The sequence below is a fragment of the Salvelinus fontinalis genome, chromosome 2 (assembly GCF_029448725.1).
Source record: "Salvelinus fontinalis isolate EN_2023a chromosome 2, ASM2944872v1, whole genome shotgun sequence".
In the NCBI taxonomy this organism is placed as follows: Eukaryota; Metazoa; Chordata; class Actinopteri; order Salmoniformes; family Salmonidae; genus Salvelinus; species Salvelinus fontinalis.
In genome coordinates this window covers 68970822-68998115 of record NC_074666.1, presented here as the reverse complement: position 1 = coordinate 68998115, position 27294 = coordinate 68970822, and the positions used below count along the sequence as shown (strand labels likewise).

The following is a 27294-nucleotide window of genomic DNA, read 5'->3' as shown; positions in this document are numbered from 1 at the left end:
TTCAGTAAGGCCATTCTACTGCCAAAGTTTGTTTATGGAAATTGCATGGAGGTGTGCTCGATTTTATATACCTGTCAGCAAAGGGTGTGGCTGAAATAGCCGAATCCACCAATTTGAAGGGGTGTCAATATACTTTTGTGTATATATAGTGTATCTTGATTATTGCCTAGTCATATGGTCAGGTGCTGCAAAGAAGGACATAAAAAAACGCTTGCTGGCCCAGAACAGACTCCTGTGATCAGAGGTCTATATCAATACTTTGCATGCCAGTCTCTCTTGGCTAAAAGTATCGGAGAGATTGACTGCATCGCTTCTTATTTGAATAAGTAAGATTTGTTTTCATAGTCAATTTACACACAACTCTGACACGCACCCACCCCACCAGACATGGCACCAGGGTTCTTTTCACAGTTCCCAAATCCACAACAAATTCAAAAAACTCTACAGTATTTTGCATGAAACTCCTATCCATCTGAATGTAGCCTAGTAGTTAGAGCATTGGGCCAGTAACTGAAAGGTTGCCGGATCAAATCCCCGAGCTGACAAGGTAAACATCTGTCGTTCTGCCCCTGAGCAAAGCAGTGAACAGCAAACCTGGGTTCAAAAAACTGAAAGCAACACTTCCCCTATTTGACCTAGATATATTGTGTGTTTGTAGGCTGTGACATTTTAAATGTATGTAGTTATGTCCTTGAGTTTTTCTTTTCTATTAATATTCTGTATTATGCAGTGTTTTGTGTGGACCCCAAGAAGAGTAGCTGCTAATGGGGATCCTAATCAAATAGCAACATTTGGAGAACATAGTCAAGGACTATGTGTGACGTAAAAGTACACAGGTTAATGATGATGAGGTATGATATAGGACACTAGGAAGTACAGATAGTGATATTAAGGAATAATGTTATTTATAAAGATTTTATTGTGTGGTCAAAGTGACATATTAACATAGGAGCCAAAGGTTCCACTTTTATTTCAGACTACTGGGACAAATCATTAGAAAAGCTTGTTACAACAAGCTTGTTACAATGTTTTTATTACAAACTACGAATGGAATGTAGATCGGTGCTGATGTTAATTTAAGGTGTCTGTGTCCTTGTGTGTCTCTGTGCGTGATCGCTGCAGGAGACATACCAGTTGGTGTATAACTGGCAGTTTGTCCACTGCCTGTACCAGACATGCCACAAGAGGTCTCTTCACAGTCCCCAAGTCCAGAACAGACTACGGGAAGCGCACAGTACTACATAGAGCCATGACGACATGGAACTCTATTCCACATCAAGTTACTGATGCAAGCCGTTAAAATTGGATTTAGAAAAACAGATTAAAAAACACCTTATGGAACAGTGGGGACTGTGAAGCAACACAAACATAGGCACAGACACATGCATACACACACACACACCATAACATGCACACTGTACACACACGTACACATGGATTTAGAACTGTAGATGTGTGGTAGAGCAGGGGCCTGTTGGCACACAGTGTGTTGTAATGTTTTGAACATTTTTATAAACTTTTTTGCTGGACCCCAGGAAGAGTAGCCAGCAGCAGCTAATGGGGATTCATAATAAACACAAATACCTGTGGCGTCGTTTTCTCAGCACGCTGCACCCCAGCGACGTCCTGCAGTCCCTCATCTACCCACTGTACCAGGTCATAGTGGGCACCATCAAGTGGGTACACACACACACACACACACATAGAAATTATGTTTGGCCAGCTATAGAATTTCTTAATCTCTATGTGCCTCTCGAGCCAAAATGTATTGCCTACCCCTGCCCTAAAAGCAAGTTGTACTTCACACTTCCACCAGCAGGTGGTAGTGTTAACCACTGAATCTGTGTCTGTATTGCTGTGCAGGCTGGTGCCCACTGAATGCTACTACCCTCAGAGGATCCACTGTGTGAGTGGCCTCACCCTCCTCTCTAGCAGCACACACAACTTTGTGCCCATTCTGCCCTTCCTACTGGAGGTAAGAGCCAAATCCACCCATCACCATCCCGAACCTACCTTCAATGCCGTCGGAGTACGCCAAATAAAAATGTGATTCACATTTAACGTTTTTTTTAAAAGTATATATACTTTTTTTACATTTTCAAAGAGTCCATTTATATTTTCCAAATGACTATACATTTGGGTAAGTTCTTTTTTCTTGCCCGAGTAGCTTCGTTTAACTTCCAAAATAAAATGAAACCATCTAGTGTTTTTTTTTTTCTTTCTTTCTTTTTTTTACCTTTATTTAACTAGGCAAGTCAGTCAAGAACAAATTCTTATTTACAATGACTGCCTACCAAAAGGCAAAATACTTCCTGCTGGGATGGGGGCTGGGATTAAAAATAAATACAATATAAATGTAGGACAAAACACATCATGACAACACAACACTACATAAAGTGAGACCTAAGACTACAACATAGCAAGACACCAACACATGACAACAACATGGTAGCAACACAACATGGTAGCAGCACAAAACATGGTACAAACATTATTAGGCACAGACAACAGCACAAAGGGCAAGAAGGTAGAGACAACAATACATCACGCAAAGCAGCCACAACTGTCAGTAAGAATGTCCATGATTGAGTCTTTGAATGAAGAGATTGAGATAAAACCGTCCAGTTTGAGTGTTTATTGCAGCTCGTTCCAGTCGCTAGCTGCAGCGAACTGAAAAGACGAGCGACCCAGGGATGTGTGTGCTTTGGGGACCTTTAACAGAATGTGACTGGCAGAACGGGTGTTGTATGTGGAGGATGAGGGCTGCAGCAGATATCTCAGATAGGGGGGAGTGAGGCCTAAGAGGGTTTTATAAATAAGCATCAATCAGTGTTCAGTGAAATAACAACACAATGTCAAATACAGGTAGCCTAGTCAAATAATTAACATCCAATCACATTAACCGCTACTCTCTCGCGGGAATTCCACTAACGGTCTGTATGTAGCCAAACGTAGCTGCTGCTCATGTTGGTATCTGTACTGATGGCGCAAAAGCCATGACAGGGAGACAGAGAGGAATGGTAACATTCGTGCAAGCAGTTGCTCCCGATGCCACTTGGGTACACTGCAGCATCCACCGAGAGGCTCTTGCTGCCAAAGGAATGTCTGACAGCTTGAAAGACGTTTTGGACACTACATTGAAAATGGTTAACTTTGTTAAAGCAAGGCCCCTGAACTCTCATGTATTTTCTGCGCTATGCGAAGACATGGGCAGCGACCATGTAACACTTTTACAACATACAGAAGTGCGCTGCTTATCAAGGGGCAAAGTATTGACACGTTTTTTTTGAATTGTGAGACGAGTTTAAAGGTTTCTTTACTGACCATCATTTTCACTTCTCTGACCGCTATCATGATGACGAGTTTCTCACACAACTGGCCTATCTGGGTGATGTTATTTCTCGCCCGAATGATCTGAATCTAGGATTACAGGGACTCTCCGCAACTATATTCAATGTGCGGGACAAAATTGAGGCTATTATTTAAGAAGTTGGAGCTCTTCTCTGTCTGCATTAACAACACACACGTCTTTCCATCATTGTATGTGTAAAGGCAGTCATTGTTGTTCTCCCCCTTAGACGAGGAGGAGCATGGATAGGACCAAGATGCGGATTGAGGGAAATAAGCCATCTTTTAATGAAAAACAGCAAACAAGACACTACAAACTACAAAACAACAAACGTGACTAACCTTCAACTGTCCTGTGAGGACACAGGAACAAACACCCACAAAACACCAGTGAAACCCTGGCTGCCTTTGTATGACTCTCAATTAGAGACAAACAATACACACCTGTCTCTAATTGAGAATCATACCAGGCCGAACACAAAACCCCACATAGAAATACAAACATAGACAAACCCACCCAACTCACGCCCTGACCAACTAAAATGAATACAAAACAAAGGAAAACAGGTCAGGAACGTGACAGAACCCCCCCCCTTAAGGTGCGAACTCCGGGCGCACCAGCACAAAGTCTAGGGGAGGGTCTGGGTGGGCGTCTGTCCACGGTGGCGGCTCTGGCGGTGGACGAGGTCCCCACCCCACCATAATCAATCCCCGCTTCTTTATCCCCCTCCCAATGACCACCCTCCCACTAACCCCACCTAAATGAAGGGGCAGCACCGGGATAAGGGGCAGCACCGGGATAAGGGGCAGCACCGGGACAAGGGGCAGCACCGGGACAAGGGGCAGCACCGGGACAAGGGGCAACACCGGGATAAGGGACAGCACCGGGACAAGGGGCAGCACCGGGACAAGGGGCAGCACCGGGACAAGGGGCAGCACCGGGACAAGGGGCAGCACCGGGACAAGGGGCAGCACCGGGACAAGGGGCAGCACCGGGACAAGGGGCAGCACCGGGACAAGGGGCAACACCGGGACAAGGGGCAGATCCCGGCTGAAGGACTCTGGCAGGTCCTGTTTGGACGGCTCTGGCAGGTCCTGGCTGGACGGCTCTGGCAGGTCCATGCAGGCTGACGGCTCTCGACGCTCATGGCAGGCTGACGGCTCTCTACGCTCATGGCAGGCTGACGGCTCTCGACGCTCATGGCAGGCTGACGGCTCTCGACGCTCATGGCAGGCTGACGGCTCTCGACGCTCATGGCAGGCTGACGGCTCTCGACGCTCATGGCTCTCTGACGGCTCTGGCTGCTCATGGCTCTCCGACGGCTCTGGCTGCTCATGGCTCTCTGACGGCTCTGGCTGCTCATGGCTCTCTGACGGCTCTCGACGCTCATGGCGCTCTGACGGCTCTGGCTGCTCATGGCGCTCTGACGGCTCTGGCTGCTCATGGCGCTCTGACGGCTCTGGCTGCTCATGGCGCTCTGACGGCTCTGACTGCTCATGGCTCGCTGGCGGCTCTGGCAGATCCTGTCTGGTTGGCGGCTCTGGCAGATCCTGTCTGGTTGGCGGCTCTGGCAGATCCTGTCTGGTTGGCGGCTCTGGCAGATCCTGTCTGGTTGGCGGCTCTGGCAGATCCTGTCTGGTTGGCGGCTCTGGCAGATCCTGTCTGGTTGGCGGCTCTGGCAGATCCTGTCTGGCTGACGGCTCTAGCGGCTCCTGTCTGGCTGATGGCTCTAGCGGCTCCTGTCTGGCTGACGGCTCTGTAGGCTCATGGCAGACGGGCGGCTTTGCAGGCTCATGGCAGACGGGCGGCTTTGCAGGTTCCTGGCAGACGGATGGCTCAGACGGCGCTGGGGAGACGGATGGCTCAGATGGCGCTGGGGAGACGGATGGCTCAGATGGCGCTGGGGAGACGGATGGCTCAGATGGCGCTGGGGAGACGGATGGCTCAGATGGCGCTGGGGAGACGGATGGCTCAGACGGCGCTGGGCAGACGGGCCGTTCAGGCACCGCTGGGCAGACGGCAGACTCTGGCCGGCTGAGACGCACTATAGGCCTGGTGCGTGGTACCGGAACTGGAGGTACCGGGCTGAGGGCACGCACCTCAGGGCGAGTGCGGGGAACAGGAACAGGGCACACTGGACTCTCGTGGCGCACTCTAGGCCTGGTGCGTGGTACCGGAACTGGAGGTACCGGGCTGAGGGCACGCACCTCAGGGCGAGTGCGGGGAGAAGGAACAGTGCGTCCAGGGCTCTGGAGACGCACAGGAGGCTTGGTGCGTGGTGCCGGAACTGGAGGCACCGGGCTGGAGACACGCACCATAGGGAGAGTACGTGGAAGAGGAACAGGGCTCAGGATACGCACTGGTAGCCTAGTGCGTAGTGTAGACACTGGTGGTACTGAGCTGGGGTGGGAAGGTGGCGCCGGATATACCGGACCGTGAAGGAGGACACGTGCTCTTGAGCACCGAGCCTCCCCAACCTTACCAGGTTGAATGGACCCCGTAGCCCTGCCAGTGCGGCGAGGTGGAATAGCCCGCACTGGGCTATGCAGGCGAACCGGGGACACCACCTGTAAGGCTGGTGCCATGTACGCCGGCCCGAGGAGACGTACTGGAGGCCAGATACGTTGGGCCGGCTTCATGGCATCCGGCTCGATGCCCAACCTAGCCCTCCCAGTGCGGCAAGGTGGAATAGCCCGCACTGGGCTAAGCACGCGTACTGGGGACACCGTGCGCTTTACCGCATAACACGGTGTCTGACCAGTACGACGCCCTCTTACTCCACGGCAAGCCCGGGGAGTTGGCTCAGGTATCCAACCCGGCTTCGCCACACTCCCCTTTAGCCCCCCCCCCCCCAAGAAATTTTTGGGTGAGCCTCTCGGGCTTCCGTGCTAGCCGCTTACCCTCATACCTGCGCTCCTGGGCTGTGGCTGCCTTCTTCTCCTCCCGAGAGCGGCGATTCTCTCCCACCTTAGCCCAGGGTCCTTCTCCATTGAAAATTTGCTCCCAACTCCATTCCTCTTCTCTCCATTGCTTTAGTTCTTGTTCTCTCTCCTCAATCCGCTTGGTCCTGTTGTGGTGGGTGTTTCTGTAAAGGCAGTCATTGTTGTTCTCCCCCTTAGACGAGGAGGAGCATGGATAGGACCAAGATGCGGATTGAGGGAAATAAGCCATCTTTTAATGAAAAACAGCAAACAAGACACTACAAACTACAAAACAACAAACGTGACTAACCTTCAACTGTCCTGTGAGGACACAGGAACAAACACCCACAAAACACCAGTGAAACCCTGGCTGCCTTTGTATGACTCTCAATTAGAGACAAACAATACACACCTGTCTCTAATTGAGAATCATACCAGGCCGAACACAAAACCCCACATAGAAATACAAACATAGACAAACCCACCCAACTCACGCCCTGACCAACTAAAATGAATACAAAACAAAGGAAAACAGGTCAGGAACGTGACAGTATGACTTTTTGTGTGCAAATGAACTCCAGCTTACGGACAATGCCAAATGTGATATAGCGATGCACCTGAGTGAGTTGGGTGCGCATTTACGCAGGTACTTTCCCGAAACGGACGACACAAACAACTGGATTCGTTATCCCTTTCATGCCCTGCCTCCAGTCCACTTACTGATATCGGAACAAGAGAGTCTCATCAAAATTTCAACAAGCGGTTCTGTGAAAATGTAATTTAATCAGAAGCCACTGCCAGATTCTGGATTGGGCTGCGCTCAGAGTATCCTGCCTTGGCAAATCGCGCTGTTAAGACACTGATGCCCTTTGCAACCATGTACCTTGGCGGGACTTAGCCTAGTGGTTAGGGTGTTGGGCCCGTAACCTGAAAGGTTATTAGATCAAATCCCAGAGCTGATAAAGTACAAATCTGTCGTTCTGCCCCTGAACAAGGCAGTTAACCCACTGTTCCCCCATAGGCTGTCATTGTAAATAAGAATTTGTTCTTAACTGACTTGCCTAGTTAAATAAAGGTTAAATTTAAATTTAAATAAAAAACCTATGTGAGAGTGGATTCTTGGCCCTCACCAACATGAAAACTAAATACAGGCACAGACTGTGTATGGAAAATGATTTAAGACTGAGACTCTCTCCAATACAACCCAACATTGCAGAGTTATGTGCATCCGTTCAAGCACACCCTTCTCATTAACCTGTAGTGAGTTCTTCACAATTTCCGATGAACAAATAAGGTTTTATATGTAAGATGGTTAAATAAAGAGCAAAATTATTGATTATTATTTTTTGTGCCCTGGTCCTATAAGAGCTCTTTGTCACTTCCCACAAGCCGGGTTGTGACAAACTCACACTCATTCATTCTTATGTTTAATAAATGTATCATATAGTGTGTGTGTGTGTGTGTGGCAGGTGAACCACTGCTCTATACTAAGGGTGCCCCACCTTCCCCCAACAGCACTGCCCTCCTAGGCCTGTATTCACAAAGCTTCTCCCTGTAGAGGTGCTGATCTAGAACCAGTTTTGCCTTCTTTACTTAATAATGAACACGATTACAGGCACAGGAGGGACTTGATCCTAGATCAGCACTCCTACTCTTAGATACTTTGTGAATACGAGCCCTGAAGGATTTCGCTCCAACCCTAATCTAGGTATCACACCTAAATGAACTGGTAATATGCTCACTGGACCATGCTGAGCGGAATCTGGTATGTTAATTTACAACAGGGTCGGATCAAAACCTTGCATAACCAGTAGCTCAGTATGAGGAGGGTTGGCCACCCCTGCCCTGAGCACTTGTGTAGCCTTGATCTGAAGGGGTTGATTAGATGTGAGAAATACCTCAAAAGGACAACATTTGGCAACAGAACCAATGGAAACAAACAACTTGGGTGGGTTATGCAACATTTTCTCAGGTATCAGTGGAAAACACAGTCCAGTGTATCAAGGCAGTTAGCGAGGTCTCAACGGCTAACAACGGCATAGCCTCGGAACGATGAGGGGGAGGAAGTACATCTGAGGGTTGTGTGTGCGCGCTACACACCTTTGTTATCAGGGTAAGAGCACAAACTGTCAACATGTTTGACTGTGTGCGTGTGGGTTTGGCTTTGAGTATATGTGGTGTGCATACCCATATCAGTCTTCGTGAGTGCTAGCCTCCTGTGGTAAGCTAACAGGAGAACGGTAGTATGGAGGCGACAGCTTGGTTTTGTGGGAGTGGTCACCGTGATGGTCTGGTGTGTGTGTGTGTGTGTGTGTGTGTGTGTGTGTGTGTGTGTGTGTGTGTGTGTGTGTGTGTGTGTGTGTGTGTGTGTGTGTGTGCGTGCGTGCGTGCGTGCGTGCGTGCGTGCGTGCGTGCGTGCGTGTTGATGGTCTGACCAAAGTGATAAAGGCCAGGCTGTGGTTTACTCTGCTCCTAACGTGCTCTGCAGACCACATCCCTCTCTGCCTACGGCACAGCCGTCCACCCTCCAGCACACACACTCCGAGAACCCCTCACAGCGCACAGTGTTTATTCATGATGCACCCCATTGCCTGTTTATTCATTTTTTTGAACTGTTTCCCTCCTTAAAGAGAAAAGAGGCTGAGGTGCGCGCTGGTACTGTTTTAATTAGAGCAGCAGAAAAGCACCCCCCTCGTGCTCCCCCGTTTGTGTGTGTGGGTGGGGAGGTGGCCGGCTGCTACATAGGCAGAGAGGATGTGGTCTGCAGAGTGCATTAGTAAACCTGTCAACCTGCACGCATTTTGCATACCATGCACACAATTTGAGGTCAAAGTACGCCCGGTACAAAAAAACGACCCAAAAATAGGCTTCTAGTTGGCACATTGTGGTAACTGTAACTGTCTGAAGTTGGAGCTGAGCCATTCAGACGACTCGGATGAGGAGAAAGTTAGTTCTCTGCTCAGGCCCACCCCTATAGTCATAGTACTATTGGTTTTCCTCCATCTATCTGGATGGCAGCTCTCCACTTCATTCATTGATACCACAGGTTAGGTAAAATGGAGAACAAACTGTTTGACAAATACATTTTCCAAAAATATATGTGTTAGTCAAGCACATAACCACTATTATTTTGTAGTTAGCGCCTTAGCTAAGGCTAACCCTGGCAGGTAGCCTAGCAGTAAAGAGCTTTGGGCCGGTAACCAAAAGGTTGCTGGTTCAAATCCCCAAGCCGACTAGGTAACAACTGCCGCTGTCCCGTTGAGCAAGGCACTTAACCCTAATTTTCTACAGTGCTACTGTGGCTGACCCTGTAAAATAGCACATTTCATATGCTTGATCTCTGTAGTAGGCGCGAGCGCATTGACAAGCAAGGAAACGTGCAGTGCTGTGGGAGTTCAGTACGTGTCGCTGTGGAGATGGAAACAGACAGACAGTAGCAGAGAGCTGTTCCTCTAATATCATCCTTCACAGAAATGTAATTTAGAGATTAGCAGGCCTGTGTTAATTAATCAGTTCATCTGTCCTCTTCATATAGCTGAATGTCAACAGTGGGCTGCTAATGGTGTGATGATAGTTCGCCAATTACGACAAGGCATGTTGAATGAATGGTAGCCTAGTAGTCAGACCTAATTTGATAGATTAGGTCAGGGATGGAGAACTGAAACAAGCTCCTATAGGCCTAGTTCAGTTGTTTCATATTACAAAAAGCCTACAGTAAACTAGACTACTACATTGCATCCAGTAATTGAATTATTCTGAATTTTCAAACACAATTAAGCCAGTTGACATTTTCATTCGACTATCCACATAAATACGCCTATTATTTAGAATAATCATTACCCCAAAATGTAACCTACAAAAATGTGAAAGCGTCATTGAGACACTTCAATTTAATTTAGGATCAAACAAGACTTCTGCCTTGGTTACAATGTTTGATATATTTTAAGATGCTAGGTTTCAGCGGTTAAAGGTTTTTCAAAAATGCTAAATGCTACAACTTGACTGACCTCATCCGGACCTCCCCCCTACCAAACCTTAGGCCTACAGTCGTGGCCAAAAGTTTTGAGAATGACACAAATATACATTTTCACAAAGTCTGCTGCCTCAGTTTGTATGATGGCAATTTGCATATATATATATCAATGCCTGGTTATGTGTGCATGTTTGCTGGGTGGATGGCCTGAGCCAGGGGAGTTCTGTGAATCTTAATCGCACAAAACAGATTATTTGGCAGGGAATACTACTTGTAGATCAGTGATTCTTCACCTCACTTTGAGGTAGATCAGTGGTTCTACACCTCCTCTCCAACAGAGTCAGAAGTTGTAGTTAAAAATGGGTGAATTAAGAGGAGTTAAAGGGGAGAGTCAGTAACCATGTTTCCATCCAACCTATTTATGCGAGGAATGTACAGTCTTGGGCAAAAGTTTTGAGAATGTCACAAATATTAATTTTCACAAAGTCTGCTGCTTCAGTGTCTTTAGATATTTTTGTCAGATGTTACTATGGAATACTGAAGTATAATTACAAGAATTTCATAAGTGTCAAAGTTTTTTATTGACAATTACATGAAGTTGATGCAAAGAGTCAATATTTGCAGTGTTGACCCTACTTTTTGAAGACCTCTGCAATCCGCCCTGACATGCTGTCAATTAACTTCTGGGCCACATCCTGACTGATGGCAGCCCATTCTTGCATAATCAATGCTTGGAGTTTGTCAGAATTTGTGGGGTTTTGTTTGTCCACCCGCCTCTTGAGGATTGACCACAAGTTCTCAATGGGATTAAGGTCTGGGGAGTTTCCTGGCCATGGACCCAAAATATTGATGTTTTGTTCCAAGAGCCACTTAGTTATCACTTTTGCCTTATGGCAAGGTGCTCCATCATGCTGGAAAAGGGTGACAGGGGAAGAACAATGATTCCAAGCACCACCCTCCTTTTGAAGCTTCCAGTCAGTTATTCGAACTCAATCAGCATGACAAAGTGATTTCCAGCCTTGTCCTCGTCAACACTGTGTTAACGATAGAATCACTGACATGATGTCAGCTGGTCCTTTTGTGGCAGGGCTGAAATGAAGTGGAAATGTTTTTTGGGGGATTCAGTTCATTTGCATGGCAAAGAGGGACTTTGCAATTAATTCCAATTCATCTGATCATTCTTCATAACATCCTGGAGTATATGCAAATTGCCATCATACAAACTGAGGCAGCAGACTTTGTGAAAATTAATATTTGTCTCATTCTCAAAACTTTTGGCCGCAACTGTAACTCAGCACCACCTTGTCAGAAAATCCTTGGGAGTGCCTTGATTGTACATTTTAAGCATATTTCTAGTTAGCTAGGTTAAGAGAAGCCAATTACCAAGTACCCATAACAGTCTATAGACTACCATTCAGACTGAGGCAGTCTTCTGCCAACATTATTAGACTAAAAAAGTGCCTAAGCAAATGCGTGCCTTTGTGGGATCATAAATATGTGTCAAGTTTGGTATGTCTGAGTTAGGAGCAGAGCGTAAACCACAGCCGGGTCTTTATCGCTCTGGTCAAACTGTGCACATGCACACGGGAACAAGCGCTCGCCTCCCATACTGCCTTTCTCATGCTAGCTTAGCCAACAAACACTTAAACACACTCCATATACAATAACAGACCTCACCATCATACACACACGTGCATGCACACCACACATACTTTGTGTGTGTGTGTGTTGGGGGGGCATATGATTTGGAGCTTCCTGCTACAGTGGCCCCCTCTGTGTATCAGGGCTGGCCCATATCCCCCCCCCCCCCCTACTCCCCCCCGGTGACCACCACCACATCCGATGTTTGTACAGACAGACCTGGCCAGGAGTGCTCCCGCTCGCCTAGTGCCAACGACCTCACATGCACACACACACAGATACACAAACAAAATATAGAGAACTAGGTCAATCCAGTACACATAAAACACACAATGTGATATGCAAAATGATATAAGTAAAAATACAGAAATATAGCACTGGCACATACTGTGCTGATTCTGAAGAACATGCACAATATACTGTAATTGGCATTTGTTTATTTGGATACCCAGTAGCTTTTGCAGAAGCCACAGCTACTAAAGGGTCACATCACCAGGGGCACACAAACACACACTCAAAAAACACCAAGCATATAGTGTTTGATGGGTTGTAGTTTTTAATGGTATGCTTTTTTACGGACTGTAACCTTTGGTCATATATTTGCATTGATCATTTATTAAAATGTCTGTCGTCAGGAACCTCAATTATTTTTCCTTTGTACGAGCCCCATACCAAAGGATGGTGACGTCCTGGTTTGTGTGTTTTTGAGGGCAGGCACTGTCACTGGTGTTTTGATGATGTCTAACGTGTGTAAAGTTTTTGCTAATTTAGCATGATTTCTGAAGGCACACATTTTTCTGTTCTTTCGTGTGTCCTTTAGATCATTCGTCAGGTGGACTTTAACAAGAAGCCTGGTCGGATGAGTGTGAAGCCAATCAAATTTGATGTTATCCTGAAGCTCAGCAACACCAACCTGCAGGAGAAGGCCTACAGGGTGAGTATTGCTAGTTTAGCATGTTAACTAAATAGGCTTGTATACAACAGGAGAAGAATTCGACTGGGTAGGTATTGCTAGCTTAGCATGCTAACAAGGCTTGTTACCACAGGAAAAGACTTAGACTGGGTGAGTACTGCTAGCTCAGTTAGCTTGTCTTAGCCATGGTGGGAGTAGGCTTAGTACTACTAGATTCATAGGTTGTAATGGCTAGGAAAATGTATTTTTAACTGGGAGGCCTAGTTTTGTCCTCAAGCAGGTCAATATAGTATCTTCACATGCCACTTGACCTCTTGATACTTGAATCATCTCAATTAGTAATCTAATTAGGCTACCAGTAATTAGGCTATAAAGGAGAATTTTGCTGTATTTGTTTAATTAAATGGCTTGTTATAGAAGGGTCCAAACACTTTTTTTGTATTTTTGTTGTTGTTGTTGTGATTTCACTTGTTTTGGAGAAACTTACCCCAACCAGCGACTCACTTCCTCATTGTGCAGTACGGGGGCTCTAAAAAAAATGAAAAAAATATGTCCTTTAGAAAGGGAAAAGCTCCCAGTACAGGTGATGCAGGTCTTTTAGATCAGTGGTTCTCAACTGGTTTTGCCTCGGGACCCAAATTGAACCGGGTTGTCTCAGTTGCGACCCAATACTCACATCGCGAAAAAAGAATAGCCAAAATACAATCAGGAGAACAATTTTGACGCTATATTGATGGTAAATATAACAATTATATGACAAGGGAACAGCATTCCCACCTCTTTCATTGTCAATAATTAAACGTTGCCCATATTCTTGATGAAGAATGTTAAACTCACTGGTTTGACACCACAAAAATCAACCAAAATAGTGCTGCCACCCAGCTAGCCATGAGGAATCGACCCAGAAGCGGCCCTCTTCCGAGGGGCCGGAACTGATTGAATTACCCAGGAATCGGGTGTCGTACTTGGCCCGGAATCAAAATGAATGACTGCCCAGAATCGGCCCAAGTACACCGGGCCGTTTCCGTCTACCGGAATTCAGCCGATTTGCCGGAATCTTACCAGAATCCCCCCAGAAGTGGCCCGATGCAAATTTAAATAAATGTATACAAAATTACCCGTTTTAGTAATTACTATTTTACATTTTATGCATACAAATTATACTCATCCACCCCCCAAAAAAATATATATTGGAGGAAACATCATACACCTGGTGTCAGCGTGCATGCACCTGGCCCGCCACAGTGCGATCAGACAAGGACATCCCGGCCGGCCAAACCCTCCCCTAACTTGGACGTCGCCTCATGGATCTCCCGGTCGCAGCCGGCACGAGTATCGAACTAGCATCTGTAGCAACGCAGTTTCCACGGCGATGCAGTGTCTTAGAGCGCTGTGTCACTCTGGAGGCTACATCCACAAAGTTTTTAATGCTTATTGCCTTGCACAAAGTATCAAAATACTAAAATACAACTTAAACAGGACTCTTAAAGAATTCAATTTAAATGGTAATTGTATTTTTTGATCACAGAAACAATGACAAAATATGGAAAAAGGTATAAATAATGAAACATTAATTATATAAAGCAGCCAGTGTAATCATCTGCCAGAGACTAGCCCCAATCGTCCTGAGACCCAAGTTATACATTTGAGCCAGATAACTCGCACCGGAATCGGCCCGAGCCTTAAGTAATACATTTGGGCCAGATAACTCACACTGGAATCGGCCCGAGCTCAATCTCCGCATCCTAGCCATAAGTAATACCGCCTAAGGCGGCCCAGACTCGGGCCACATGACGTCGGCCGAGTCTGACTCTCAGTCAAGTGCCCCGACTCTCAGCTGGAATTGGCCCAGATCCACTGTGCTAGCTGGGTAATAGCTCTATATTGAAAATGTGATTGAGTATTTTTTTTTGTGGGGGGGGATTATTTTACAATTTTAAGTTCGTTATCATTTCTACACACTTTCTACCTGGTTTAAGTCATTAAAGTTCAGACTGGAGTATTTTTTTTCATAAAAATAATATATATATATATATATTTTTACTCAGACACCCATGACCCACTCAAAACCTGCCGGGACCCACACTTGGGTCTCGACCTACCAGTTGAGAATTGCTGTTTTTGTCACGATCGTCCATGGGTGAGTGAGAGGACCAAGGCGCAGCGTGTGGAAAATACATCTTCTTTAATTTAGAAGAGAGAAAACACGAAACGAACACTATACATAAACTGAAAATAAAAGACCGTGAAGCTACAAACGTTAGTGCACACACAAGCTACAAACGTTCAACATAGACAATTACCCACAAACACCTAAAGCCTATGGCTGCCTTAAATATGGCCCCCAATCAGAGACAACAATAAACAGCTGTCTCTGATTGAGAACCAAATCAGGCAACCATAGACTTTCCTAAACACCTACACTGAACACAACCCCATACCTACTACAAAACCCCTAAACAATACACACACCCTAAACTAGACAAAACCCACAAACATTCCCCATGTCACACCCTGACCTAACTAAAATAATAAAGGAAACAAAGAATACTAAGGCCAGGGAATACTAAGGCCAGTGTGACAGTTTTAGATGTTGTACAAATGAAATGGTGACATTACAAACTTTATCTGTAACGTTATATTTCATTTTGTTGCGACTCGAGTGATACCCTTCTGTTCATTCTAGCATCATGCTACTCAGAGAATGGAACATCTGGATAGGGGAAACAAAATGGAATATACTGTAACATTGTGGATAAAGTTGAGAATAACACAATTTCATGTGTACAACATCTAAAAGCCTGCAATACTGAGAGTGTTTCCGTTTCTAAAAAAGTATTGCAGTGTTTTTGTTGCACTTGTTCATGTTTCTTTCCTTTAACTGGGTTATTTCCATGACTTGTTCTGACAGACCACGTGGAGATGCACCTGTTTTATAATGGTCGCCGAGATTGTGGTGCCTACAATGGTGCGGCTTGGTGCCTTAGTACAAGGATTGATATTCTGATAGGTCATCAGTCAGGGGCTCGGGTATTTCTCTTAGCCCTAGCTATTGTAGCATGTCTAGAGGGCATGTGCAACTAGCTTAAGATCTTTGTTGGAGTAGCCTAAGTCTACCAGATGAGAGAGGATGTCCTTTTATGTTCAACCTACGGGCGTTGTGCGAAAATAGCTCTCGCTGTCCTGCATTGTTACATAGTTTAGTTTCATATTTTTACTGTTTTAGTTGTTCTGGACTTCCTCATGAAAATCCAGTCAGATTTGATTAATATATGACCAATATACAATTCCTCACAATTCCACCCTGCTTTAAATTTTAAAAAATGTTGGGAAAGATTCCAGATTAGATTATGGTGCACTACTACTATTGTGTGTGTCACTGTAATAGAATAACGATGGCATTTACAAGGTGACAAGAGCAGCTGATGAGCTCCATGGCTCAGGCCTTAACTAATGTATTTTCACACTCGTCCCTGACACTGTGGGTGTTACCCTCCATGTGTGCATAAGAGGATTAAGGGCAGCGGGCGAAAGCGGATGTCAGGGGCTCTTACCCGTGTGTAAATCGCAGTGCTCGTCGTCGCTGCCAAGAGGATTGCCTCAAGGCCCTCTGGGATTATCCCTCACACTCCTCTCGTCAGGGCTGGCTTTGCTGCTGTCGTCTGGGGCAACCGACGCCACCGGCTCCACCGATTGCTTCTACCATGCAGTCAGTGTATCATGACTCTACCCTGCTACTGTCAGACCTGGCTAAACGAGCACCTATCTGACCAATAGACCAAGTAGAGAGTGACCAACTACCACAATAGACTATGTGACAATGGGTCTTAGTTTGGCATACAGTACAGAAATTAGCGTTATTACCATAATAGAACTCAAATGGATGGAACATTCGGTCATACCCTCTGTTGTATTCCATGTATAGCCTAACTGCTGCGTTGATGGACCCATGCTAAATCATTTGGAAAAGAGGACCACGTCTTTGGATAAACTGGTGGTAATGTTATCTTAACGTGGGGTAGGGCTGGGCGACCTGTAAATCATATAAAAAAACAAGATCTAACTTATGGGCGATTCACAATAATTATCACTAAATAAGCTTTGTTGTACAATAAAAGGTCAAATACACTGCATTTCAAACAGTCAGCAATAATCTAATGAATTCCGGGCTTGTGAAATTATACCTAGGCTAAATATAAGCCTTTCACAATAAAAATAAATACTTTTTTTACTGTCATATTTTGTGTTTTACAGGGAGAGCCATGGTAGTACTCCGCCACTGGAGCAAATTAGGGTTAAGTGTCTTGCTCAAGGGCACATCAACAGATGTTTCAGCTTGTCAACTCGGGTATTCAAACCAGTGACCTTTCGGTTACTGGCCCATTGCACTAACCGCTAGGCTACCTGCCAGCCTCATAAAACACAATTTCTGTCAGTAGCGTCCGAACGGTTTGGTCTAGAAAACTATTATATCCATTTTGCTCGACAACCCCCACAAGTGTCAGGGGAATTGTCTGAAGTCGGTACAGCCGATCTGACCATTTCTGTCTGTGGCGTCCGACCCGTTTGGTCTACACACTGTTCTCCATTTTGCTCAAGGACACCCACAAGACTTGTGAATGGAAGTACATACGGAAGTAGTTTAGTGCCTAAAAAAAGGGTTAAATATTTGTTTAAATCCTGATCTTATATCTCTCGGATATAGGACAGACATCGATTTTCCCCCCATGTATGAACCAGTTATTCAGTGTGTTTCTATGGGCTTAAAGCAGTAAGGCCAAATGAAATGTTTCATCAAAAAATGTAAATAAATATATTTTTGATACCTAAAGGGGTACTAAAATTCTAAATCAAATCGCTAAATGATCTGGTATGGCCATCATAAAACAACTCAATATGTTTCTTTAGCAGAACCCCCCGGCTTAGACTCTTGAGGATTAGTCCCGCCACCTTGGATCTATTTGCTACTGTAGATAACAAGGTCGAACAGTTAATTGTTATGAACACACCCTTCTGTCCGTCTCCAACAGTTTTTACAGCATGTCCAAGACCAGCCATCTTTCCTTCTATCGGTAATGGTTGCCAGAGACGCGACCCAGTCGTAAGGTCTTTGTGTTCTAAAATGTTCCTTTACCACGCAGGTTGGCAAAGTTCTTATCTAGAGGCGTAATGGTACACATATTCATACTGATCCGTTCGGTACAGGGACCTCTGTTCGTCCGCACTGTGATCCCGAATGAATACAAAAATAATAAGAAAAAAAAAGACTAGGCTATGCATCTTGAGTAATTCTGAGCTGAAAAAAACTAACATGTCAGGTTATACAGTTAAAACAACTGAGTACGTTGTAATCAAAAGTCACATTTCAAACTCTCCTTTTGTGAGGCGCTGCCGAGAACTAGGTCTGTACGATGGCGAGTGGTGGCGTCCATAAACCACAATTAGAGGATCCTCCATGCGTCATCGTTTACCTCCAGTTTGGGAACATTTTGGCTTCGCAGTAGATTACAACGGCGAAGGAGAGTTGGGGATGAAATAATAACAGTATGTCACAACACTCAATGAGAATAGCCTATGCAGCTGCCAACACCTGAAATATGTTGACACAACAACATCGCTCCAGTATACCGGAGCAAGATACACATGCGAAGAAACAACAACACAACAGCTTCTCCCTTCTGCATTTAAAACCTCTTCTGGCTGCAGGGTGAATATTGAAAAAACTGGAAAATATGCGCACATTTTCAAACGGCCTCTTAAGAAATTTTTGATCTTACAATATGCATATATTTACTACTATTGGATAGAAAACAGTCTATAGTTTCTAAAAACGTTTGAATTATTTCTCTAAGTTGAACAGAACTATTTTTACAGCCCATTTCCTATCCAGAATTGAGATTTCCAAATGCGATGTCTCTCTTTAAGACCTTGTCTATAAAAGGTCATGTCACTTAGGACCGTAGAAACACGTCACACGCCTTCATCTGGGTGTAATGCGGAAGTGAGAGAAAAAAGCAGTTGAATATCTCTTCCAGGGGCTGAACACAACATCTTCTAGTGAGACCTGCGCAGTTAAAAAAAAATTCTGGGCGCGAGGTAGAACCTGGACTCGGCTCCTGGAATACGCTCGTTAAAGGTGAATATGACCTCTGGCTACGATATTATTTGATACATGTCACAAAATCATCCTAAAGTATGTTTTTTCAATATACTTTAATTATATTATTGCAATTTATTCTGGACTTTAGACGTGATGCTTTGGAAGAATTTTTTGAAGAAAGAGAGATTAGCGCCGCACGGCCATTGTGCTTGCTAACCCAAGAGGGAAATAGTTCGTTCTGGAACCCAACTAAAGACTGTACTGGACAATGGACCCCTTTACAACATTCTGATGGAATATCAACAAAGATAAGGACCCAATTTGGGATGCTTTTTCATATATCTGTCGAACTGTGCTATGCTAGCGTTTGACTAGAATCAATGCTGCCGTATGCTAGCTAATGTTGTAAGCTAATATAACGATATATTGTGTTTTCGCTGTAAAACACTTCAAAAATCGGAAATATTGGCTCTATTCACACGATCTTTGTCTTTCATTAGCTATCCACCATATGTTTTTCTGAAATGTTTTATGAGGTGTAATTAGTAGTTGACGTTGGTGTCTGTATTTTCTCTGGCTACTCCCGTGCGATTTCAGACTGTAGCTATGATGTAGCTATGATGGGAGCAGTAATGTAAAACTGATTTATAGCTAAAATATGCACATTTTATGAACAAAACATAGATTTATTGTGTAACATGTTATAGGACTGTCATCTGAGGTAGTTTTTTCTAGGTTGTTTAGGTTGGTTCTAGGTTAGTTAGGTTGGCTTGTGCATGCTACTTGAATCATACTTGTGCTGCTGCTACATGTCTGTCCACTTTTTTATTTGGTGGTGAACTAACATAAATATATGTGGTGTTTTCTCTGTAAAACATTTAAAAAATCGGACATGTTGGCTGGATTGACAAGATGTTTATCTTTCAAATGCTGTATTGGACTTGTTAATGTGTGAAAGTTAAATATTAAAAAAAAATAGATTTTGAATTTCGCGCCCTGCAATAGAGCTGGATGTTGTCATAAGTGTACCGATATCGGGACAGCCCGCCTAACAGCAGCTGATTCTTTCCGGCCCAAAAAATTACAAGAGCGATAGCTAGGCTGTGTTTATTTTTTTTTACAGTCTTTGGTTTATAGCTGCGGATATTCGCCCATTCTCGTTGGTTGAGAGTAGGGGGTTTCAGCACCTTGTGAAAGTACTCGAAACTTCCCGTTTGCACCCATTTCAAAACAATTACCTACTGTTACTGTGTAGGGCACTGCAAGGTTGGGTGACAAGGGCCATCTGGGATTGCCTCCTGGAGGAATTCAGATGTGTTAAGGCTACCTGTCCTGCATAACTTCATGAGGATGGACATGAGGACCAGGAGGGGATCTGTAGCTCGCCGCTGTATGCCAGAGGAGAAGTCTGCTGCTCTGCAGGATGTTTCAAGGATGGGGTCCAACAACGCAGCAAGAGAGGCAATCCGTCTGCGGGAGATCTTTTACGTCACCATAACTACACCCACCCGTATCACGCGCTCCAGCAGGTATATCTCACTGGTCATCCCCAAAGCCAACACCTCCTTTGGCTGCCTTTCCTTCCAGTTCTCTGCTGCCAATGACTGGAACAAATTGCAAAAATTGCTGAAGTTGGAGACTTATATCTCCCTCACTAACTTTAAGCATCAGCTATCAGTGCAGCTTACCAATCGCTGCAGCTGCACACAGCCCATCTGTAAATAGCCCATCCAACTACCTACCTCTGGCGTCGCCGGTCTTCTAGCCATCATCGATCCACTTTTCATTTTCCATGTGTTTTGTCTTGTATTTCCTCACACCTGGTTTCAATTCCCTCAATTACTTGTTGTGTATTTAACCCTCTGTTCCCCCCATGTCTTTGTGTGGGATTGTTTGTTCTGGATGCCGTTGGTTTTGCTTAATAAATCTCAGGATATTACCCAGTTCTGCTCTCCTGCGCCTGACTTCTCTGCCGCCAATTACGCAACCCGCTGCAACCTCATCCCCATATTGTTTTATTTACTTTTTTGCTCTTTTGCACACTAGTATTTCCAGTATTTCTAATTGCACATCATCATCTGCACATCTATCACTCTAGTGTTGTCACGTTCGTTGACGGAAGAATCAGACCAAGGTGCAGCGTGGTAAGTGTACATAATTTTTATTTGATGAACATGAAACAAAAACAATAAACCACAACCGAACGTGAAGCTACATGCAGTGCAGAACGCAAATACACACAAACAAGATCCCACAAACTAAAGGTGGAAAAAAGGCTGCCTAAGTATGATCCCCAATCAGAGACAACGATAGACAGCTACCCCTGATTGGGAACCATTCCCGGCCAACAAAGACATAGAAAAACTAGAACGCCCACCCAAATCACACCCTGACCTAACCAAATAGAGAAATAAAAAGTCTCTCTAAGGTCAGGGCGTGACAGGACCCACCCCCAAAGGTGCGGACTCTGGCCGCAAAACCTGACTCTATGGGGGAGGGTCATGGTGGGCATCTAGCCTCGGTGGCAGCTCCGGTTCGGCACGTAGACCCCTCTCCGCTCGCTGATCCCTCTGCTTTCGTCGAACCGTACCGTGGATTGTCACCAGAGGCTCCGGACCGTGGATCGTCGCCGGGGACTCCGGACCATAGATCGTCGCCTGAGGAACCGGACCGTGGATCGTCGCCGGAGGAACCGAACCGTGGATTGTCGCCGGATGCTCCAGACCGTGGATCGTCGCCGGGGGCTCCGGACCGTAGATCGTCGCCGCGGACTCGTATGTTAAACACTTGTATCTTAGATCACTGGGAACTGTCCTGGAGGCTCCGGACTGGGAACCGTTGACAAACAAAAACAATAAACCACAACCGAACGTGAAGCTACATGCAGTGCAGAACGCAAATACACACAAACAAGATCCCACAAACTAAAGGTGGAAAAAAGGCTGCCTAAGTATGATCCCCAATCAGAGACAACGATAGACAGCTACCCCTGATTGGGAACCATTCCCGGCCAACAAAGACATAGAAAAACTAGAACGCCCACCCAAATCACACCCTGACCTAACCAAATAGAGAAATAAAAAGTCTCTCTAAGGTCAGGGCGTGACAAGTGTCAATTTTCTAAATTGTAATTATTTCGCTGCTATGGCCTATTTATTGCCTTACCTCCTTACGCCATTTGCACACACTGTAAATAAACTTTTTCTATTGTGTTATTGACTGTAAGTTTGTTCATTCCATGTGTAACTCTTTGTTGTTGTTTGTGTCACACTGCTTTGCTTTATGTTGGCCAGGTTGCAGTTGTAAATGAGAACTTGTTCTCAACTGGCCTACCTGGTTAAAAACGTCTTAGGGCTGAGATCCCGCTAACGGGATCGATATGACAACAGCCAGTGAAAGTGCAGGGCGCCATATTCAAAACAGAAATCCCATAATTAAAATTCCTCAAACATAGAAGTATTTCACACCATTTTAAAGATACACTTCTTGTTAATCCCACCACAGTGTCCGATTTCAAATAAGCTTTACTGCGAAAGCACCACAAACAATTATGTTAGGTCAGAGCCAAGTCACAGAAAAACACAGCCATTTTTCCAGCCAAAGAGAAGAGTCACAAAAATCAGAAATAGAGATAAAATGAATCACTAACCTTTGATGATCTTCATCAGATGACACTCATAGGACTTTATGTTACACAATACATGTATGTTTTGTTCGATAAAGTTCATATTTATATAAAAAACCTCAGTATACATTGGTGCGTTGTGTTCAGTAGTTCCAAAAACATCCAGTGATTTTGCAGAGAGCCACATCAATTCACAGAAATTGATAAAAGATACAATTTTAGATAAACTTCTCCTTAATGCAAATGCTGTGTCAGATTTAAAAAAACTTTATGGAAAAAGCACACCATGCAAAATTGAAGATTTATGATAAAAACATCCTAAAGATTGATTCTATACATCGTTTGACATGTAGCTACGAACTGTAATGGAACTATTTAGACTTTTCATCTAGACTTAGTGCCCGCGCATTGTGCATTTGGATTACAGGACTAAACGCGCGAACAAAAAGGAGGTATTTGGACATAAAGATTAACTTTATCGAACAAAACAAACATTTGTTGTCTAACATGGAGACCTGGGAGTGCCATCAGATGAAGATCATCAAAGGTAAGTGATTAATTTTAACGGTATTTCTGACTTTTGTGACACCTTTCCTTGGCTGGAAAATGGCTGTATGGTTTTCTGTGGCTAGGCGCTGACCTAACATAATTGCATGGTGTGCTTTTGCCGTAAAGCCTTTTTGACACAGCGGTTGCGTTAAGGAGAAGTTTATCTTTAATCGTATGTTAAACACTTGTATCTTAGATCAATGTTTATGATGAGTATTTCTGTAATTGATGTGGCTCTCTGCACTTTCACCGAATGTTTGTTTGAGACAATGCATTTCTGAACATAACGCACCAATTTCAAATTTCAAATATCGAACAAAACACACATTTATTGTCTAACATGGAGTCCTGGGAGTGCCATCTGATGAAGATCAAAGGTTAGTGATTAAGTTAATCGCTATTTACAAGAAGTTTATCTTTAAAATGGTGTATAATACTTGTATGTTTGAGGAATTTTAATTATGGGATATCTGTTGTTTTGAATTTGGCGCCCTGCAATTTCACTGGCTGATGTCAAGGTGGGACGCTACCGTCCCACCTGTACCAGAGTGTAACGCTTGTCGTGGTTGCAAGAAGAGGAGGACCAATGCGCAGCGTGGTAAGTGTCCATAATGATATATTTAATAAATCAAACAGAACACTGAACGAAATAACAAAAGTACAAACAACCCGAAACAGTCCCTTATGGTGAAAACACTAACACAGGATACAACCACCCACAAAACACAAATGAAAACAGGCTACCTAAATATGGCTACCTAAATATGGCTCCCAATCAGAGACAACGACTGACACCTGCATCTGATTGAGAACCATACTAGGCCAAACACATAGAAAATCACCTACAGAACAAAACATAGAAAAACAACATAGAATGCCCACCCCAACTCACGCTCTGACCAAACTAAAATAAAGACATAAAAAAGGAACTAAGGTCAGAAGGTGACACAGAGAGGTTAACTCAAGCTTACGGACTATGTCAAATGTGATATAGTGAAGCACCTAAGTGAGCTGGGTGTGCAATTGCGCAGGTACTTTCCCGAAACGGACGACACAAACATCTGGATTTGTTATCCCTTTCATGCCCTGCCTACAGTCCACTTACTGATATCTGAACAAGAGAGCCTCATCAAAATTGTAACAAGCGGTTCTGTGAAAATTTTATTTAATCAGAAGCCACTGGCAAATTTCTGGATAGGGTTGCGCTCAGAGTTTCTTGCCTTGGCAAATCACGCTGTTAATACACTGTTCCCCTTTGCAACCACGTACCTATGTGAGAATGGATTCTCGGCCCTCACTAGCATTAAAACTAAATACAGGCACAGACTGTGTGGAAAATGATTTAAGACTGAGTGTAATAGTCTGTGTGAGCTGGTGTGGAGGAGTCAGGCGCAGGACAGCAGATATATGTAAAAAACGTATTTACTCAAAATACAAACAAATACAACGCAATAATGCGAGCTCACAATAACGGGCCGTATTACATACAAACAATTACTAACAAACAAACATGGGGGAACAGAGGTTTAAATAATGAACAAGTAATTGGGGAATTGAAACCAGGTGTGTAAGACAAAGACAAAATAAATGGAAAATGAAAAGTGGATCGGCGATGGCTAGTAGGCCGGTGACGTGAACAAGGAGATACAATACAACCCAACATTGCAGAGTGATGTGCATCCTTTCAAGCACACCCTCTTCATTAACCTGCGGTACAGTGAAGTAATCATTGCAACAATTATCATCTCAGTGATTTTTGTCTAGGCGCACTGGTGCTCCTAAAATAAAATGCCAGGTCGCACTGCAAAATATTTAGATGCATATGCGAGTAAAATGGTCGCACTGTAGAGACTTGACTATAACTATACTATAATGACTTTCAATAGCCTAAACATCAGTATTAGCGCAAAGTGTGCTTGTAAATAGTGAAAATCAGCACAAAAGCAATAATGGCATTATAATGAATATACTAGTCGAAATGACAGCGGTCAAAAAGAGTCTATTGTCAATTATTTGTGTCCTCGCTCTTGCTTACAGTATGGTGTGCGTCTTCACGCAACCGTTGGATCTCATTTAGCTGTTAACCCTTTTCGACACAAATCTTTGCCACTTTCACTTGATTTCTACACTTCCCACAAACAAGTTGCTTGCAGCTGCAACAGGTGTTGTGGGTTCTATTCTGAGTGCATCTGCCCACCTGGGCGTTTCTCCTCCCCGGAGGCTGTGCGCAATGGCTCGCGTGGAATCTTGGCTGCTGCTTTGGCCTTCATATGTCTCTCACGTAGCCCTTGTGCGAGACTCATGATGAAGTCGCTCCTGTTCATTGTGTTTTTCATGCACTGCTTGAACAACACGTGCGCATTGATAGCGGCCAAGTCAAGCATGTTGTACTGTAGAGCACAGCAACAGGCGAGCAGCGAGTTCCTCATTTTACTGTGCCATCTGATCTGAAACGTTATAGGACACTCGTTCACCTGCTGCCCAATATGGATCCTTTCCCAGATATGTAAAGCTGTTCAGCATGAATAAGAATAAGAATCATCAGAGATGTCATGATCCCTTTCTCCCCCGCCATCTGAGTTGTTTTCATTCAGACCTTGTCGCAACGTTTATACAGCATGTGCATCCATTCAGATATTGTCGCAACGTTTACAGAGCATGTGCATCCATTCAGATCTTGTCGCAACGTTTATACAGCATGTGCATCCATTCGTCTTAGTCTTGCCATTGTAAATTACGCACGCTCTCACTGTGTCGCACACTCCAAGTAAAAAGACTGATTCGATTCAGTGGACTGATATACAGTGCATTCGCAAAGTACTTAGACCCCTTCCCGTTTTCCACATTCTGTTATGTTACAGCCTTATTCTAAAATTAAATACAAAACAAATAATCGTCAATCTACACACAATATCCCATAATGACAAAGCGAAAAACAGCTTTTTAGAATTTTGTGCAAATGGATACACAATAAAATATAATAGATACATTATTTATATAAGTATTCAGACCCTTTGCTAGGAGACTCGAAATTGAGCTCCGGTGCATCCTGTTTCCATTGATCATCCTTGAGTTGTTTCTACAACTTGATTGGAATCCACCTGTGGTAAATTCAATTGGTTGGACATGATTTGGAAAGGCACACACCTGTCTATATAAGGTCCCACAGTTGACAGTGCATGAAAACCAAGCCATGAGGTCGAAGGAATTGTCCGTAGTGCTCCGAGACAGTATTGTGTCGAGGCACAGATCTCGGAAGGGTACCAAAACATTTCTGCAGCATTGACCACAGTGGCCTCCATCATTCTTAAATGGAAGAAGTTTGAAACCACCAAGACTCTTCCTAGAGTTGGCCGCCTGGCCAAACTGAGCAATCGGGGAAGAAGGGCCTTGGTCAGGAAGGTGACCAAGAACCTGATGGTCATTCTGACATACAGTGCCTTGCAAACTATTCATCCCCTTGGCGTTTTTCCTATGTGGTTGCATTACAACATGTAATTTAAATTGATTTTTATTTGGATTTCATGTAATGGACATGCACGAAATAGTCAAAATTGGTGAAGTGAAATGAAAAAAATAACTTGTTTAAAAGAATTCTGAAAAATCTAAAAGTGGTGCGTGCATATGTATTCACCCACTTTGCTATGAAGCCCCTAAATAAGATCTGGTGCAACCAATTACCCTCAGACATCACATAATTAGTTAGATTCCACCTGTGTGAAATCTAAGTGTCACATGATCTCAGTATATATACACCTGTTCTGAAAGGCCCCAGAGTCTGCAACACCCCTAATCAAGTTGCACCACCAAGCAAGCAGACACCATGAAGACCAAGGAGTTCTCCAAACAGGGACAAAGATTTGGAGAAGTACAGATCAGGGTTGGGTTATAAAAAAAGATCTGAAACTTTGAACATCCCACGGAGCACCATTTAAATCCATGATTAAAAAGTTGAAAGAATATGGCACCACAACAAACCTAACAAGAGAGTGCCGCCCACCAAAACTCACAGACCAGGCAAGGAGGGCATTAATTAGAGAGGCAACAAAGAGACCAAAGATAACACTGAAGGAGCTGCAAAGCTCCACAGCGGAGATTGGAATATCTGTCCATAGGACCACTTTAAGGACCACTTTTTTTACGGAAGAGTGGCCAGAAAAAAAGCCATTGCTTAAAGAAAAAAATAGGCAAACACGTTTGGTGTTCGCCAAAGGGATGTGGGA

The 27294-nt window shown here is 44.3% G+C and overlaps 1 pseudogene; it reads left to right on the top strand.

Moving 5' to 3' along the window:
* Positions 1-813: 813 nt before the first annotated feature.
* LOC129867269 (nucleolar complex protein 2 homolog) overlaps positions 814-27294 on the top strand; it is a 44539-nt pseudogene continuing 18058 nt past the window's right edge.